This window comes from Furipterus horrens, unplaced genomic scaffold (assembly GCF_987537825.1).
Source record: "Furipterus horrens unplaced genomic scaffold, mFurHor1.1.pri manual_scaffold_7, whole genome shotgun sequence".
NCBI classification, from domain to species: Eukaryota; Metazoa; Chordata; class Mammalia; order Chiroptera; family Furipteridae; genus Furipterus; species Furipterus horrens.
The window spans coordinates 28,143,650-28,149,649 of NW_028327177.1; positions in this window are offsets into that span (position 1 = coordinate 28,143,650).

Below are 6,000 nucleotides of genomic sequence, written 5' to 3' on the forward strand. Positions count from 1 at the left end.
GAAAAAACACTCAATTAGTCAAAGGTGGGACAAGTATTAATTCTATCTAGCTATTTCTGAGGGGCTGACCAACCAGCCAATCACCCAATCCCTTAACCTTTTAAGGAGGGTATGTAAGTACATTTCAACGCAAAAGCATTGCAATGATCTTGCTTTTCACAGTTTCACAGGTGTAGCCTTTTTGTGTTCAACCAGCATTCTACAGGTTATTTGCAGTGTGTTATAGCCCAAGCACTGAAAAAGCGGATCAAACATTTTCTTCTTGTGAGGTAAGAGCCCTTTACAGCTTTAACTTTAGAGTTTTCTCCAGGGGACAGTGAGTATGTTTACTGACCCTGACTGAGGCAGGGCGCACTGGTAATGTGAGAATGGGAGCTGTGGAATGCCGCAACAATGGCACGCATGTTACAGGATGCCAACCTGTTGTTAACATCCTGACTCATTTCTTCTGCTCTCATCACTCCAGTTCTCACAGTGCTTGCTGAAGTACCCTATAGAGAAGCCTGTATTAATCGAGACTCATATTAGCAAGTGACAAAACCCCCACTCTAACTATCTTTAGCAAGAAAGGGAAGTTACTGGTCCTTGTAACGGAAAAGTCCATGGGTTAAAGAGCTTCAGGCACACCTAGATCCAGGAACTCAAGCCATATTATGAACCTCTCCCTCTCTCTCTAGCTCTCTCTCTCTCTACCCCCTTCCACTCCCCCCTTCTCTCCAATTCATAAGATATGGCCACCTCATTCTCCTCTACTGCAAACAACTCCTGCCCTGAGCCCTGGGAGGTGGTCATTTATATCTCCAGTTTATATAATCCTTGTAGTATATTATCCCAGAGGAAGCAAGGGTGTTTTTCCTTGCCCATCAATAACCTAAGTTCTGGTACAAAACTGCCTAGTTACACAGTCTGTTTTTACTACCGAGCTGTGTGATTTTAGACAAATTATTTCATCTTTGTCTCAGTTCCTTTATCTGTAAAAGGCAGATAATAATAGCATTACCTTATTAGGTAATTAGATGAGATAATGCACCTAAAGCATTTAGAACAATTCCTGGCACATGGTAAACACTCAATAAATGCTAGTAGTAGGAGAGAAGACAAGAAAGAGAAAAGTTGACTCAGCTTGTGCCATAGGCCTACCTCTGGATTAATTGCTGTGGGAGGTGGGATGAAGTAATCTGATTGGCCAGACTGGAATCACATTCCCACACTTGTACACTGGGAGGGCAATACCTAAATCACATAGAGAAGTCATTGTTGGGCACACAACATATTCATACGTTCCCTATAGGGCCAATATCTGGTCCAATCCTGACCAGGACAGGAAAGAAAGAGCCTCAGCACTGCCTGCCAGTGTGATTTGGAACCAAGCTGGGTTGCCAGCACGATCTCACATTCAGAGGCTGAGCCTTATGTAGCCCAGTGTGGCAGCATCATTACCTTTACTTACCATCTCAGAACTGGGCCCCTCTAGATGCTGTAATAATTATGACCTAATTCCAGCTTGGTAGCTAATTAGTTTCCCACCTTTGAACCCCTGGCCCTGTGTACACCTGGGACATGCTGTGCATTTCATTTTGCTTTGCTGTAGCTCTTACAAACCTGGTCTGGATTCTGGTCCCGTGGCTTGTGTAGTTCTAACCGAGACCCACACTGCTAGTGACGACTGCTGCCTGGAACCTCTCAGCATCATGCCTCACTACTGGCTTGGCTAGCTGGTGCTGACCAACCTAAACTTACTGTATCCTAAGACATTGTGCCTTAGATATCCTGAGGTCAGTTTCCTTGTGGTTTCACCTCTGTCCTGTACTTCTTCCCGTGTTGCCCCAAATCCCAACATGTGTTGGCTCCATTTTAACAAGATCAGGCTATGCCTTATTTCTCAATGGCCTTGCTCTTACAACTATATTTGCATGTGGTCTCTTCTCTGCTGGTCATTGTTTCAGAGCTCTGGCTCTTATTCAAAAAATTCTTCCCATGTCCCCATCCATATTATCGGGTAACATAATTTTTAAGATTTTCTCTTGAAAAGAGTATTATTTTTAATGTCTTAGCCCAGGCAACATGAGGTGCAATAAACTTGAGTTTCCATAAATGACATGCTGGGTAGAATGGAAAGTTCCAGATTCACTATACATGCTTTAACAGACAACCAGTTCTGTAGTTGACTGGTAAATTACATTTCCATGTCAGCAAGTAGGTATTTATTTTACAATTAATGATTCCCCAAATACAAGGACTTCTAAGGAGAAGATAACGCAGCTGCAAATGTGATCTCGGAATAAATATCAAGAAAAGAAACACAAGGCAGCCTGCAGGGTTCCAGCTGCTCTTCCCCCAACGTTTATCAGTGTTCTTTTGGTCAGGCACATTTGAAGTTAGAAGGCACATTTCCAACAGCTCTCGCCCTTATACATGATTCTTGAAATACTGCAGACATTCTGGTTCCTATCAAAATAGTAGTCACTGTCACCAAAATTATTCATTTCCTTCTCAACCTCTGTTCTCCTTCTGGCTCCTCTTCAGCAGCTGTGTCTTCCATCCTGATGCTCAAGATGACAAATCCTAATTGTGGGGAGGTTGTGACATTGCATTCTTTAATACAAGCGGAGTGGAGCCAAGGTTAGCCCGTGATTTATGTGATCATTCTATTCACTGGGGCAAGCAAGACTTTCTTAATCCCATACCTTTAATCCTTGTCTCCTCCAAACCATCTTATTGTTGCAGCTGCACTGAGTTCCTTGAAATTTAACTGCAGTTTTCCAGGGATGGTAATTCCATCTTCCTGAGCTGATTCAAAGATTAAGCAGAGTGCTTTGGAGATTGCATTCTCAGCAAGCAGCAAGAGCAATCAAAAAGTGGTGTTTGGGCCAACAACAATACAAATTTCAGACAGAAAGAGGAGCTTAACAAACCTTTAAAATGAAAGGCATTGGAGTGAGTTTAGATTTTTGACATTGAAGGATAATATAATGCTTCCTTCTATACCAAAAAATACTAAGTAAGGATATTAAACAACCATTTCCTCAAAATCTTGGCCCCTTAGATAAACAGGTGAGTGAAACATATGATACAGAAAACAATTTTCTCTCCAATTCTGCTGTCAATCTGCTGATCTGCTCCATAAGAGAGCTAATTTTTTTTAACAGAATATTCAGATATCTCTCTTTAAATTTTCACAGTGTATTTTCAAGTCTAGATGTCTTATTTTGCAGTTTTTACTGAAAAGTAACTACTACCACTAAGCCTGCTAGAAAAATTAGGATGATAGAGCCAAAAGATGGATCAAAAATTTGTCTTAGGGATTGTCAGGAGAGTTACAGAGGCCTGGTACGTAAAAATGGCAATCAGAATCTGCTGGATGACTTTCAAGAGGACCCTCTGTATCCAGTCAATCTGACCTTCCTGTGGCTACCCTGAAGAAGGCTGGGACTTCGGCAACACCATTCTCACTGTGGGACAGCCCTCCAGAGGAAATGTAGCTTTGAATAACTGGTATGAGTAGTTTGTTTCCTGGTCTCCTCCCTGCCTTGTCAAATTTAGAGGATTTTGTCCTTGTCCTTTTGATTGGCAATCACACTCTGTGTCACACACCAGCAACAATCCTGAGGCCCTTCATGGGCATAGGTTTCTTCTTTTGGGGGAAACTGCCCCAGACTTCACTCCCCTATGGGAAGAGACAGCTGAGTTCATTCCCATTTCTCTAAACTCTCACATTCTCACATTTCACAGACTGCTTTCTGCAGCTGACTTCTAATCCTGACTTTCTTTCTTTTTATAGTTATTTAACCTTGAGCCAGTAAATTAAACATTTTGTATCTCAGTTCTGGCTTTTCCAAGGACTGTTGCCTATGTGGTATGATTTAAGGTTCTCATTCCCAAATACAAACCCTACTCCTATGCCCAAATTCAGACTATAGTGATTCATTCCTTTGTGCCCTTTCTCGTGTTTTGATGCTGTTATTGTTGTTGTTTTGTTCTGTTTTAAGAATCCTGAGGAAAAAGTCCATTGGTCCCTTAATAGGATAAGCAAATAGTCATTTCATGAGCCATCTAGGCCTTTGAAAGAGGGAGAAGTAAGCATAAAAGAGAAGCAAGTTTCCTAAGAAATAAACTGTCCTGACTTCACAACTCTACCCAGGGCTGCCTGCTTATACAACCTTGTCATTTCTTCTTCCTGTGTACTTAAAGTCTTTATAGAACCAGTTAGGGTAAGCAGAAATTCAATTTAGCAGAGAAACAGAAGCAGATAATGTTTGTTTTTTGACAAGGGAAGCAATCAGCTTTTGTTCACAAACTTATTAAACAGACAAGGGTTCTCCCTGCTGTCCAAACTGCAATCTGAAGAAGCAAGAGTTGGAAGGCCCGCCAAGGGAGGAGAACTGTCTTCTCAAAGTTTTCAGGGTAAAAACAGCATCCTTGTCTTTATGCTTCCCTGCTTTCTTGACACAAACTCTCTGGGCCTTCTTACAAACTCTTAAAGAGACTCCATGAGCCTCTTAAGAAAGCCTGGCAACTATTTCAGGATACCATGGACGGTTTTAGTGGGAGAGTTTTCCTTTTTTCTTATATCATGAATCTAAACAACTTTCAAAGGAAAAACAATAAAAACTGGCTGGCTCAACATAAAACCATTGACATGCCTCCAAATTCTCTCCCATCACTGTCAACCATATACACGTGTTTCGCAAAGCTGTACTGTGCATGCACACACAGTTTCATTATTCTGCTTTCTTTTTAAAATTAATTTTACTCCATGTATACATTTACATGACGTGGCCGGTCTCCCAGGCTTAAATATTTTAATGGCTGTAGAGTGTTCCATCTTGTTCATAGACCTCAGTCTGCATGACCATTCATCCTCCTACTGTGGGATTCTAGGTAGTTTTGGCCCAGAGAGAATCTGTCTTTGTTTGAGGAAATGTCCCTGGGGTTTCTTGGGCCATTTTTTGCAAGTAAGGCTAGGTTTTAGGCTTGTTTGTTTGCTTGTTTTTATGATTTCTTCTGACATAGTTCTCATTTTGTGTTTGCATGAGGATGTTATTTCTGGATGTGGTTGCTTTAAAAAATTTATTCATCTTCATCAGCTATCAATGCATTTGTTCTGAAATGCAATCAAGGCCCATTCTAAAAAGCTAAGAATACAAGTATTGCCACCTGTTGATGGAAAATTTATTACACTTGTTTCACTCGGTTCCTGCTGAAGAACAGCATCAAAGAGATATTTTATTATAATTTCCACAGACTTAATCCCTAGACTTATTAACATAATATTTGCATTTTTTCTGTTCTTTTTGTTATTTTAGACCTTCTTCTAACATGGGTCATTGATTGCAAACTATATAAATCTTGCTTAATTACAATTTGCATTAGATATATTTAAAACCTTTCCATTTGATCAAGGCTCCACATTTTTTTTTAATTTAAACGTTCCAAACATCAAACATTTTGAAAACCCATGGATAGTACATACCCCAGTGCTCTGAATGAAATGATGTCAGCAAACAGCCAGAATTCGTCAATCCTCAGTGGAACCAATTTTAGTTAATTTCAAAGAAGAAAAATAGTTTCCATATTTCATAGAAAGGGTTCCACTAATAAACATTAGAGGAAGAGTTACTTTTCTTCAAGCTTCAGGAATGAATGAGTGTGTGTACATTAAGAAAATAAGTAAACAGCATGCACTTTGTTAAACCATAATTTATATAAATCAAAGAGCAAGAACCAAAAATCACAATTGTTTATAACCAATACCTTATACTGCGGTTCTAAAACATTCAACTACATGATAAATTTTAACATCCCTCACTCAGCAACCAGCAATGCCTTGTATGTAGTAGCAGTTCAATTAATGAATTCCTGAATCACTTTTTATTCACTTTCTGATTTATTCATTGCCCCTTTCATTAAATAATTACTGAGTTCTTACTGTGTAGCAGGTTATGAGCTACATGCTTGGCAATATAAGTTGAATAAAACACAGTCTCTGTCCTATCTAGC